Raw genomic sequence first — 10,925 nt, 5'->3', positions numbered from 1 at the left:
GTGACAACAACAAAAAAATTGATGGAATTCGTCTTCCGAAAAAGAGTACACAATGCAAACAAAATCTTACATTCAGTCTTTTTTTTCAAATGCAGATCGAATTGGTATTGCTGTGTTTACACTGACGTGCAAATAGTCAACTCTCGATGTGCGCATGTGCAGTTGAATCACCGAACTCCTTATGGCGTATTAATGTAATAATTTGAATTCTAAGAGAAGATGTCTAGTTGAAGTTAATGATGAATGCCTAACAGTGTGTCCACTAAAATATCCAGCAAATAAAAAACATCGCTGGTGGAAGTTGCTGCTGTAATAATCGGCGTGTGTGGACTTTTCAGTTTCTCGTATCACTGAGTTTTCAAGATGTTTGTACATATAGTTTGGTAAGGGGGGGACTCCTTGACATTTTGAGCCGATAAATAACAAGTTCAGCCAGGAAAAAAAGATGTTATATGGGACACAATTCGGTCCACATCCCAGCGAGAATCCGGCCGTGACGCGTCGACGAGCGTGATGTCGTCCATTCAGTCATCGCGGCCGTAAACTAACGCAGAGGCAACGGCAGACCGTGAAATGGCAGCGCAAATTAGAGCCGCGATCTGGTGGGGCGTCTGACGTCGCGGCCACGGGCAAGGCGTGACGAGCTATGCGCGCTGATCACTCGGGAACGGAATTGCTCGGGAGTCAAAAGTTGACCACAAAAAGTCCCTAAAGAGCTTTATTTTAGACGTATGTGTCATGGTTAATGGTTAGGGGAAGTAGTATTCTTCACCTCCAGTAGTTTTTACCTTCTATTTCGTGATCGATTTGATTGGTTTAAAGTGTCATTTGTTAATTATTTTGTTGTTAATTTCAGCTCCATCTTTGAAAAAAAAACTGTCTTACCCATAACCTTGTTACACTATTATTATTTTTGTTTGTGTTTTACAGGGGAATTAGTGGCAATAATTAAGAACCCATAATTTATGACACTTCATGAAACGAAACCAATACCAAATTCTAGAACATTTTGTGCGGTCCAGTTTATTTTGATATAGGGGTGTTCTGATTTCGTCCCATATTTCTATACGCGAGAATAATGACACTTCCCGTCCAATTAGACAGAAATTCCGATCCTGCCCCTTTAAAGTTATAATACTAAGTAGTGCCCTTTAAACAATCAGTTCTTCGTTTCCCACATCATATCGCCCATCGCAGATGATGAATTCTCACTCCCGAACCATAAATCAATGTGCGAAATATCATTTCTGCACAATGATCGCGCCAGCCAATTAACTTCATTGGCTCCGAGTCCGGATGTGCGTAGTCGCTGTGATCGCACATATCGATTACAATGCAGGATATTGATATCAAGAGATAAACTTAGCACCACTTCAGAGATTGGTAAAATCGGGAAAATTTGGTGTGTTTTTTTTTAAAAGTGGAGCATTAAGGATGCAGCTTTAAGGTCAATGGTTCTAATGTCTATCCCGCTCATCCATATTCCCATGGGATCATACACGCTTCGTGGACGACCGTTGAGGGCGCTATTAACATAAAGCGACCGATGCTATGGACAGAGTTGTGCAAGGATACCGGATGTTGGACAGGATTTCACAAGGTAGCCTACACTGATGATGAACTTGAAGCCATCTACGTGTTTTTCGCATTGTATACTATGTGTATTATGGCCATGAACCCACATCAATTTTTTGTTCATTTTAGTGTAGCTGTCGCAATATTTCAGCGAAAACAGAGTACTTATTAGAAACGACTTTCCCCTATATATGTTCGTGAAAATCACCTCCAGACTATTGAGAACACTGATCTCTATTATACTGTCAGTGACAGTGACCGAGAATGGTAAACTGCCAAGAAATGACCATATGACTTCTGCTTCTGCTCAATACTGTGCAATCACCTCCATTTGGCGGTTATCACGCACAGGTCAGTGTGGAAGTGTAGCAAGCTAAATTTTGAAGTGCGCTTTGGAAAGTAAATTTTGAAGGTTAATATCCGCCAAACTGGATTTGAAGTTGACTGTTTGAAGGAGTACGTAACAGTGAGTGTAGATTCATATAATCGGACCCTCCACGAATGTTGTTTTGGTATCGAAATTAAAAAAAAGACGATAATGAAGACTACGTGTCTTATAGATTGCGCCTGCCAAGCCCCCAGTCACGATAGCGCAAACACAAAAGCCTCCTTCTTTTGTGCAGATCCTTTCTTTAGAAAGTCGACTTTAAATTCCGTTGGGTTTTTGTTTACAGTTAAAGACGAAGTCCTGACTATTCTTGTGGACAAAATGTGCACCTGAGAGTGAAGTCAAGACGATAGTGCACGGGCTGGGCAGTCACTGGATCCGAATAAGCCTTTCTGAGAGAATAGAACAGCACTTTTTATTTGTGGAGTGTGTGAGCGCATTTGTATTTACCCAAATTTACCCGTGCACTCCCATTGTGTGAGCCGTATCCCAAAAGGCCAATTGTCTGACATTGTTGAAACAAAATGTTGGACTGAAAATAAGTTGAAAGTTCACAGGCCAACCATGCAGCGGTCACTGGATCCGTACACCGAGACGACAGGACAGTTACCGGGTGGGATGATGCCTTACTCCCCCGGTACACCACCGCTGGGGTAGCCCCGGTTCGTTCCGTCACCTCACTCATCGCGGTTGTTGGGAAAGACCAGCCCCTTTATTGGTCCCGGGGCCTGAAGATGACGGTGGCAGCCAACCGAGATGATAGATGATGGAGTCTTGGTGATCACTGCAAGAGGAGAGAGGCCTGTCTCTGATCTTCTCAAGTCAGCTGTGACTTTGGTTATTGAAGAGAAGAAACCGAGACGGAGAAAATTGGTGAAGGAAATGGGAAGAAAATGGTGAGAGTTTTTTGTATATTTTTGGGATGACGTCAGCCGATTAAAACATCTATTCATTTGCACACCAGTTTTCATCGGTTGTGATGAGTTACCATTCACGTTATAGAATTCCATATACATGGACATCGCTAATGTTCCCTGCAGTGAGTATCAGCCATCAGAAAGCGATAACATGTCCTAAACAGTCAAATTAAGCAGGGAAAATATTGAAGCATTTTACTGAGAAAACACTTTGGCATTTTTTTTCAAACCAGTCTCATGGGGTTTGTGCAAAGGGTGTCAAGTGATGTCCAGGTATGGAATTTTTTTTCCCAAGTGACTCCAGACTCAAGAACCACTGAGTTTTAAGTAAATAGGTCTGGGAACTAGACAATGTGATGTAAGAAGCTCCCGGATGTCAGCGCCCATCTATAGAGAGGTCCTGTTGAAGAGATATTTAATGCTCAACCAGTCAGCCATATTAAATTGAAAGCGAGGTAAAATCTTCATTTTTTGGAGTTTACGAAGAGAAATGAAAGCAATGGCATAAAGTTAATTACCAATTAATAACAGTCTGCTCTCACGAATAATTTAAAATTTGCGATTAAACATACCCTATAATGTTTTAAGCCACATTAAAAACAAAAATTGAAAGTGAGGCTAGAATGCATAAATATAGTCTGGCACCATCCCATTCGACAGTTTACAATTTATAAAATACATTCAGGGAACACGACCAAAATGGCTTCCTCGTAGTAGTTTCATGAGAAATTGCTGCCCCCTTCAGAAAGATAGAAACCATTTCAGTCTATGTCCATGGACCCTATTTTATGATATATTTATGGGCTATGGCTTTACTCACAGGCTGACGTGTGCGATCAGGCCGTGTCGACATGTCCGAAACGGGCTTCGAGAGCTACGGCTACGTCTATTGTCAGCGCGTCCCCGCGTATTTTCAATGGGCGCAGACCTAGGCTCTAGACAGTTGATTCGGATGCAGCCCCAGTTAGGCCTATAGTATCATGACTCCGATTCTTAGAATTAGAACTAAAAAACACTGTCCTCTTTTTACGGAGTGGGCTGGATACGATGTGACACTATAGGTGGTGCTGTTCGTTGTAGAAAATTGTTCGTGTAATTTGGGCACAGATTCGTCGCTAGCTGTACACTCACGGTGGCCCCCATTAATGGTGAAAGCATTGGGCCAGCTGTACACTGTAAAAACACCTAGTTAGATTTGACTAAAGCAGTCAAACGCACAACCAGCTGACTACAGCAAGGGTCAGATGGGTGCAACTTTGACTGAATTCTAGTCAAATTTAACTAGAGTATTTTTAGAGTGTATGGACCTTTATCATGCTGCCACCATTTTGGTCGCGTTCCTTGTATCCAATACCAGTACTGAATTTTTTTGTGCAAAAACGTTAAAACGTGGTTACGTTGAGTTGAATGGGAAAAATCAAGATGGCCGCAACATGATAATGGTCTATTTACAAAACAACCGCTCCATTACGATAAGGCCTACTCTGGACAATAGATGTGCACAATGCTTTCGCATGTATATAAAAAATATATATATATTTTTAGAATATGTAGCTTTAGGGTTCAGAGTTTGCTTTTAGCTGCCTCTTTTTCCCCCCTAAAAGAGAACTTGATGACCCAATGGTTATTCCCGGTGGGCAGTGTTTCCCTACTAAGAAGAGCCACAAACTATGGCATGACTTAATGTTGACCGTGCACTTCAGTTAGGCCAGAGGGGGGTTATTTCACGCTGTCTTTCGAAGTATCGTATTGCGATAGCCTTGCAGCTGTGTTGTTCAAGTTCACCCTCATCGTGCCGGGCGTTCTAGACTCCCCTGTTTGAGAAATGCAGTGGCCCTGTTCTTACGCGCCTTCTGATTGGTCGCTGGGCTGCTCTTCCCAGTGAGTTAAAACAATGTGAATGGTCATGGAGGATCAGTAGCAAACGTGGCGATATTTTCGACGCTCGCCTGAACATTTTCGACTTGCGTTTTTCTTCGGGTTTTCAGAAAGATTTGTTCTCTCTAGCCAGTACGGAGTTTTATGACATTAATAAGGCATTATTTTGTTAAATCGCCAGGCAGTTTACAAAACTGAGTTTTGAGAACTGTGGAATCATGACGAAGCAGCCCGAATTATCGCTTGACACTGACCAAATCGACGCGACGGTGCTGACCCTGCTCGGGGAACGGAACGACAGCAACCAAGCCAACACCGAGCAGCCCAAGCCCAAGAAGCGGGGCCGTAAGCGCAAGGAGCCCGCCGACTCCTCTTCAGACGGCGAGCCCAAGCCCGCTAAACGCGGGCGCGGTAGACCCAGTAACGCGTCCACGGCGGCAGCGGCAGCGGCCGCAGCCGCGGCCGCGTCAGCCGCCCGGGCCGCGGCGAATTCCTCCCCGTCGTCTTCCTCCGAGTCTGTCGGTGAGGTCTGCAACGCCGCCCGTGAGCGCTCGCGCGTCAAGACGCTCCGAGACGCTTTCCTAGACCTTCAGCGGTCCCTCCCTTCCGTTCCTCCCGACACCAAGCTCTCCAAACTCGACGTCCTGGTGCTGGCAACCACCTACATCGCCCACCTCATGAAGACCCTAGACGGAGACGCCGACGTGCCGGCGCTCGGAGCGTTGCTGAGACCGGGGCGAGAGGCCAAAGCTAACGGGGGGAAGGACGGGGGAGAGACGGCGGCCAACTCGGACCGCAAACACCGACTGAAAGCTGATGGATACCTTCACCCTGTCAAGGTCAGATTTCTTTCAAATTCGTCGTCTTAAATTCAAATTCAGCATCTTTAGGGAAAACAAACCATTAGGGTTACAGCAAGTTAGTGCATGTAACGAATTACAAAATGCAGCAGTTTCTGCAATTTGAAAATACAGTTATACTATAGATCAAAAACGCACGCAAGACCATCCACTCTTGCGACCACCGACATACAATTTTGATCTCCGACAAAATACAGAGTTCATTCAACCAATAATGATAATTAATTACGATATCTAACTATTGAAGAAATTGTATGTAATACGGTTTTATAAAACACCCATCCTTCCATTCCCTAGTTATTATATCAGTGGCGTCTACGCATCACGCAATGTCGTACTTTGGAATAGCATTCGTCTTTCACAAATGTTTAAACACTTGATATCGTCATTGTAAAGAAATCGTGTTCTGATGCCGTCGTCCTAAATTGCTTTCGATGATGTTTTCTTAAACATGATAATTCCCCTGAATTTTTTTGTCTGAAATTTACAACATTATAATATTTAGCAGGAAGCCCACGTCTGAAGCCATGATTGACTATGTATCATCCAACTATAGACAATCTTTAATAGCAACTTCACAGTCTATTTGGGTATATAGTCTCCTAAAACTTTCCCTTATTAAAAGACAACTTTTTGATCATTAAAAAAAATAATTTTAAGATCATCTTCGGAATCTCGAGAACTTGTTTTGGCCCAATGCCGCCCATAAGCCATTTTCCCCCAAAAATGACTGAATTAGAATATAAAACAAAAACTCCATCGTTATTTCAGTGATTAAAACAAACACATTGACGGTAAAACGACGCTTGCTTATTGATCTAATGTCCATTAATTAAACTGTTGATCTAATCTGTGCTTAGGTCCAGTTATTAAGGATATAATATCAGTGTAACTAAAACCTGTCACTGCAGTCTTCCTACTCAGATTCTAAAAAGTGTGCACACGGTACTTAAGTATACAGTGGTGAGGCTGGCACCCTATATTTTTTTCACTAACCATAATTCAGCAATAAAAAAATCGTAAATGTCTCCAAACCATCCGAAGTCAATATTATGACAAAGTGTGCGAAGTGCTGCGCCGGTGGTTTATGGGCGCTTTTCCTACGCCCTTGGCTCTTTAGGCCCAGTGTGAATGATGTCTTTATGCCATCCTCGGCCGTGAATCAAGTTCAACGCGTATAAACACAAATTGCGGATTTTTTTTTTACGAGAATCGTGTGAGCCGACCGCAAATAGGCCGGCCTGCCCCGGCGGGCTGTCAGCGTCTTTCAACGGCTGCGTGTGAGGGAGTAGTTCAGTCTTGAATCACTCTTAACCACGGTCGCTTCTTTTAAAACTTCACGTACTCGGCTCGCTTTATCTACCAATAAAAGTTTAAAACCATATATAAAGTAAGTGGTTTGAGACCATAGTCTGTACATTATATAGGGACATAAACTATACACTTCTTTCCACCTCGCAACTATACAAAATGTAATATAATCGTCTGAGAAATAAAAAATTGCAATTTTAGAGTGAATGTTACTGTCTTTCAATTTGGACATTAATTTACCATCAAAGATAAAGGGTTTTTTTTATTTATATAAACATTTCTGTTACTTAGCTGTAGGCTATAGAAGTTATCGCCTAAAATTTGTAGTAGAAAAATGTTTTCACCGCCCTAATAAGTCGCAATTTGGAAATATGTTTGTTATATACCAAAACCGCTGAAATTTCCTTTAAATAAAATGAAAATTGGTTATCAACCAAGAAATAACATCATCAGTAGTGTATCTATAGGTTTCGGTTCGGGATGAAGAAAAGAGTATTTTTTCCCCTAAAAGGTAGTCTCAATTTGTTCGTTTGTCAAAAGAGGGTAAAACAAGTAGTACCAGTGTTAGGGAGCAAGTGTAATCAGTATTCCTAGAAAAAAATACCAAAACGCCAACATGGGAAAATTGCAACGCCCCGCCCCGCCTCCGCTGGATAGGCAACTGCTCTATACACTTTTCAAAATACCCCCCCCCCCCCTCCGCCTGCAATTTTTTTCCAAAACGACATAAGCAATACGCAACTGCTATATGCACTTTTTAAAACTGAATCAGTGGTTGAATTGACCATACATCATACCGTCAGACAGGTACAACTGAAAATCACCCAAACTCTTGGTTAGATATTTTCTAGTCAGGGTTATTGACTGGGAAAATAAACGGTAAATAGAAATCTAACCGAAAGCTAAAACGAACAGTATGTTCCGTAGGCCTATAGCAAGTAGAGTTCTAGTTCGTTCTTAAGAAATATAAAGAAACTGTAATTAGGCAGTATTTGACGATGGTATTTCAAGAGTAAACACAGCCACATTTGTAGAGAAAAAGATTCTGGTACCTTTTAGCAAGGTAGTTTTGAAGACTTGGTAAACTGTTGTACTAACGCTCTTGTTCATTGAACGGCCGGCTTACAATTCGAAACCAACTGAGTTGTCATCGTGATAACTTAACGGCCGTCGCGGACCGCGCCTGTCGGCGGCTTCTTAAGTTTCCCGAGCCGGAGTCTACGCTCTCGATATACCATTCTCTCGAAGAGGTCATTCCACTTTCGGTTGCGATGACTCTTGAGTCTCCAAAGGAGCAGTTATACAAGGACAGTAAAAGTGTTACCCAATATCCAAAGAATCAGGAACAGTCGCAGGTGCAATGGTGATCTAAAAACAGAAACAACTTGTCGTGGAACGAGCTCGACAATATTGAGCAATAATTTGTTTTCCAAAACTGTAACTTTAAATACCCAAGAAAGTGGGTATTCAAAATCACAATATCACCAAAATGTATGTTACTTATAGATGGATTAAACACAAAATACTGAAGTCTATTCTTACAAAGGAGGAAGTTGAGCTCTGAAATGGATATTCACACAATATACTAGGACGGCAGGCTGCATGCGATTTTCGAGAGAACAAAACTATAGACCCTCATTCAGTAGCGGATCCGGGGGTGGGGGTTGCACCCCCCCCCCCCCCCTCCCTGTTCAGCCGTAGACGTATGATATGAAACTAGTAAAATGGGGCCGAAAATAATAAATGGAAAGCTAAAGTTCCTAAATTTATTCTTGGTTTGCTTTAGAATGCAGGAGAAATCATCGTAGATGTCAACATTTTCCTCGCCTTTTAATTAATCACTACTCTTTATTTCACCCCCCCCCCCCATTTCCTGATAGCTAGATCCGCCCTTTTCATCCCTTGTCATTCAGTTCAAGTCTCTGCCTTTGTTTTTGTTTTCAAATACAGAGAACTGAAACGTTTGAATTTACTGTTCTTGTTTTTTATTCGATTTGTGTTTTAATTTGATTATCATTCACCATAAATGTTGCAGTCGGCACATAATTATAGTTGTTGTGAAAGATAAAAATATGGAGCTAAGAGTCATTTTCGACTGTTTTATTTTATTTCTTTCTGGTAATGAAACCAAGGATTCCTCAAAAGTGCCATATAGGCACTGTAGCTCGAAAGCCTGAAGAAACCTGTAGAGAGAATGAGAAGAAATTATGGCTTTAAAAAAAAAAGGAACAATTTCAAAATTAGCACTTTCTTTTACATCTAAATTTCTATTGAGCACTGACCTATCAGTTAAAAACACTGTTCCAAAAAAGATCTAGGGCATTTTTAAAATGCACCCTGTAGTTTTTATCCTCTAAAACAAAAACAATCTCAGGCCAGCCTTGAAAAGTATAACTTCAATGACCGATTCACCGTGGTCAGCTCAGTGCTAGTGACCGGGCATCACGCGCGCGTGTCGGGTACTAGAGCCTTGAACTCGACTCAAAAGTGCACTGCAATCGGGCTCAGCTAATTATTTGGTTAAAACAATGACCTCTAAAAACTTGCACTACAACTTCCTTTTTGAAGACAGTTTGCGGCAAATTATCATACCTATTCAGATAGGATATCCGTCTGTCTCATGACGATGATAACTCGTTTGGGTATTTTTTACAAAGAAAAATGAAGCAATCTCTTTTGAAGGACTAAAGAATAAGAGGACCACTTTCACTGCACTGATTTGAAAATCCGGCCGGTGGGTTTTTACCTTTAATGTCTACTTTCGAAACGGTCCAATTTCATCGAACTTAAATAAAATGTTATCAAGCTCGAAACTAATACCAAGTTATTAAAAATACTGCCTGTGACTGGTTATTATAGTTTTATTTTGATTGACAATTAAATTTGCCAAGTATCATGTTCGGTCTGTCTAGGAAATTGTACTCGTATCATTCCCGCGCAATTGCAGAATTACGAAGTTTCTAAAAAGAAAAGTTAACAAACTTAATTCTCCTCAAAAGGGAACAAACGGAGTTCATTGATCTGAGACAGGGTCCCGGGATTCACTTGGGGCAATCTGCCCCTTGTTAACCTCTCTCCTAAAACAATCGCCTTAAAACAACACCCAAGACGTCCGGAAACAAACTAAGTACAACCAAGCATGCACCGGGCGCACGCACGTGCACTTAGCCCCAGATAGATGCGCACGCTCGGTACCAAGCAGGCCTACGAATCGGCAAAATATCTCGTAAGAAAACGAACTGAACTCACGCACGGTGATTTGTTTTAAGGATTCCAATTCGGTAACTCTTCGGTTTGTCTAATTAAAAAGCAGCCAGGGGCATACCTGAACAGCAACACGCTGTGTCGGCAGTTAACCGGCGGGGATACCAGCCCTTTTGTTTTTGTACCCCTTTTGATTGGTATAGGTAATAAATAGCTCTGTGGGTCTATTTTTGGCGCACGTGCGGAAAGACTACAGGGGGAAACGGAGTGGCGGCTTTTTGTTAGCGTGTAACGAGCTGAGATCTGCCCGGGGCGAAGACACCGTTTCACGGCGGGCGAGACGCTGGCTGTACGCACACCTGGCCGTAGAGTCCCTTTTTCGTGTAGTGTACTTGTTAGTGGAACTTCAGTTTATTATATACTTGTAATAAAAACTTTTACATTTATTAGGTTGAATTTAAGGTTAAAAAAACTGAAGCCAGATTTACCATAAAACAGCGACCTTTAACTAGAAATGTGTGGTATGTTCGGTGCAACAATTCATGAGCAAAAAAAAACAGCATATAAGTGAATGGAAAATCTATTGTGAATGGGAATAATTATAGTCGAAAGCTAAAAAATTTTGTAGCAATTTCCAAAATAAAAACCTGGCTTTTTTATCAAACACTGCCCTAAATTTACCAATTTTAGTTTGTCCACATTTTGTCTGCAATCGGGTACACATCCGTGAAGGGGTGCAAGCCAGCTAGTCTGGTTCCCTGACGTGACAATTCCCTATCGTCTATAAATTGT

At 41.8% G+C, this 10,925-nt stretch overlaps 1 protein-coding gene across 1 annotated transcript in view; it reads left to right on the top strand.

Annotated features, from left to right (window-relative positions):
• The first annotated feature begins 2,747 nt into the window (after positions 1-2,747).
• LOC119729050 (meiotic recombination protein SPO11-like) overlaps positions 2,748-10,925 on the top strand; it is a 35,798-nt gene continuing 27,620 nt past the window's right edge. Inside the window, exon 1 of the mRNA XM_038201552.1 lies at positions 2,748-2,859. The gene's annotated coding sequence lies outside the window, so the exon portion shown is untranslated. The remainder of the gene's footprint in view (positions 2,860-10,925) is intronic.

Source organism: Patiria miniata, unplaced genomic scaffold (assembly GCF_015706575.1).
Source record: "Patiria miniata isolate m_02_andy unplaced genomic scaffold, ASM1570657v1 HiC_scaffold_20, whole genome shotgun sequence".
Classification (NCBI taxonomy): domain Eukaryota; kingdom Metazoa; phylum Echinodermata; class Asteroidea; order Valvatida; family Asterinidae; genus Patiria; species Patiria miniata.
The sequence above is the reverse complement of the archived record's forward strand: the minus strand, read 5'-3'. Positions and strand labels throughout refer to the sequence as shown.